Source organism: Ciona intestinalis, unplaced genomic scaffold, assembly GCF_000224145.3.
Source record: "Ciona intestinalis unplaced genomic scaffold, KH HT000855.1, whole genome shotgun sequence".
Taxonomy (NCBI): Eukaryota; Metazoa; Chordata; class Ascidiacea; order Phlebobranchia; family Cionidae; genus Ciona; species Ciona intestinalis.
Window position 1 is genome coordinate 1,337 of NW_004191176.1, and position 2,716 is coordinate 4,052.

Sequence of the window (2,716 nt, forward strand, 5' to 3'; positions counted from 1 at the left end):
ATAATATCTATATATCCTGACCGTGTTTTAAACAATTAACAACGGTCTATATGGGAGTCGTGAGGATACGGTTTTATAATTCTTTAAATGTTCTTTGTTTACTACCAAATTGAACGAGAAAATAGAATGAAAAGGTGCCCTATCTTCCCCCACTCTACTATTTATACTATATACAATATAATGACATAGTATACAGAAGCCACTTCATGGTAATACTTATACGGTTATGAATGAATGTTAGTCTGAAACTTTATACAGGATTTATATTATGACAAACTCTCTCCTCTTGCAATTGTTATTAATTGCTGAGTGGATCAACGTTCTCTAACTTCGGAAAGCATTTGCTTCTGCCTGCTTTTCTAACGGAGGGCCATCTGTTGACGTTGCATATTCATTTTGGTGTACCATGCCTTGCTTTGCGCCTGTATAAGAATTAATTGCAATTAAGCGTAGAAACGCACCACGCGTTAGTAATTCACTAAAATGGTTTAAACATAGGTTATAAAATAGGGTGGGGGAAGATGGGACACCTTTAGCACATAAAATCCAAATATCTCTTTCCCCACCCTACTATATAATTGATATAGAGTATTTGGGGCTGGATTTATCAGACTAGAGCTTTTGTCAACAAAAGAAATTGAATTTATAGCAATTTGTGTTTAAAGTGTCTCGCTACTAACGGAACGCCGTTCCAGTAAACTTAAAAATTTTATCCAAAATTTTTTTTATCCTATGGAGTTATAAAAGGTGATAATTACCAGGTGAAACGACGACTTGCTGCGGTGGTTGTTGTACACAAACAACTTGTGGGTTGCCCTACAGAAAGAGTATAAATATAAACGTTTTAGAGAATTAAACATAATATTAGGGATAGTTTAGTTGTTGTAAAAGTTAATTTATAGTGTATTGAGGGTTTCGCAACCGCGCTTTTATTTGACACTTTTACTCAAGTATAGTTTTTTTTCAAAGCGTGTTTTTAACGCTTTGGTTTTGGTGCTGATTTCTTCTCTTCGTTGTTTTAATTAATCTGATCTTCGTTACTGTTTTCGAAGAGATAAATAAAATGGTATGTTATAGTTATTATAAACGTACCCCATAAGTTTTACAGCAGCCAGCTCGGCAACAACTAACACTGCCAATCGCAACGGTAGCGCTCACGATGCAGAGTATGAGTGAAATAAAACCAATCACGGCCAACGCGATGGTAGTTCTTAAATACTCAACATTCTGCAGATATATAGTATCTTGTTAATAAGGAATTACTTGAAAAATAGATGCTTGCTTCAAATCGGGAAATTACACAAAGATTAGTAAGAGTATAGTAGCATTCAGATCATTCATAATCAGACTTACAATTAAGTGCCAACTAAATGAAGTCTTTATGCACACTTTTGTTCCTATTAGAAGTTTAACTTGACATGGCTCGTGTATCTGATAGGTGTAGCCAACGTCACGTCAGGAAACGGCGCTTGTGTCCGCCATTACGGAGCCCACAGAGCGTGAATCGCCTATACAAATGCAGTCGGCGTGTGTTTATTTGGTTCTTGTAAGCGATACAAAGCTAGAAAACACGTATAGCGGTTGTTTTAACATTTAAAATGTAATTTCTAATATAAATCTTGTTATAGAATATTAAATCTAATAATTAATGTGGAGTAAATTAGTATTTTGACTGGTTTTCAGCGTACATGTGGTTTAACAGTGTACTTTACGTTGGCGATTAATACTAGAAGCAATCAGCTTAGTTTACATAATAGTGTATGATCATACCTACGAATCTACAGAACCATTATATACTACATTTATAATCCAACCTGAGTGGACATGCAGCTCCAAACTGCTTAAGTACCAGCAGATAAGGTGTTTGGGTTTTCCGATTTCATAAAGACCCGGAACGCAGAAAAGGTAGCTTATTAATTCAAGCAGAGGACCAAAAATAGTAACTCAGTATTGTTTTCCTCAGTGTCACTTCGATATTAGGCAAATTTTACAAAGATACCTTAAGTTTCGTTGCCGGGTATACGTGTTAAGTTTGTGGGACAAAAAGTTAAATCACGGCAATTTACATGCACAACTGCAGCTAGATACACCAGTATATGTTATTGTTAAGCAGGATGCACACTGGAAACAATTGCGGCTGCGGCCGGGAAATCCCCAGACAGTCTGCGGCGCTCTTGCGCGGCTGTCCGGGCGTATACGCACACCTGCAAGGTTTTTTGTGTCACCTCAAACATTTCCTCACAAAAAATCAACTTCATGTATTTTTTATCATTTTTCAATTTTATTAAAACGAAATAAAAATAACATTAAAGGAAATACTCAGACAATAACTAAGTGGACTGTTGTGCAACATTAAGCTCCAAAATACAATCCGCAAAAAGAAGACTGCTTATTTCCTTCATGTACGCCTCCACAAGCTCTGCAGGTTTTTCTCTTAATTGTGCCACCACAAATTTACCAAAGTGGTCTAGTCTATCTAATTTCCTTTCCTGGAGTTCTGCAAGATGACTTGAGCTTTGCCTCAAATAACTTAGCATCTCTGTCTGCAAAACAAAAACATTACTAAGTTTGGTTTTTATTTATAATATCATGAACTAAAGCATATGCTTAACCCTTTGGACGTGCCCGGAGCCAGATGGCTAGATCCTATCACAAGTTACTTAATAGTCCTACTTTTTTAATAAACAGGAAGTGGATCATCCTTAAGACACAGCGA

At 36.3% G+C, this 2,716-nt stretch overlaps 1 long non-coding RNA gene across 1 annotated transcript; it reads right to left on the reverse strand.

Moving 5' to 3' along the window:
- Window positions 1–283: 283 nt before the first annotated feature.
- LOC108950763 lies at window positions 284–1,333 on the reverse strand. The gene is made up of 3 exons (XR_001975351.2): window positions 1,093–1,333; window positions 759–816; window positions 284–422 (listed from the first exon to the last, which is right to left on the reverse strand). It is a non-coding gene; the product is annotated as an uncharacterized LOC108950763 (long non-coding RNA).
- Between the last annotated feature and the right edge of the window lie 1,383 nt (window positions 1,334–2,716).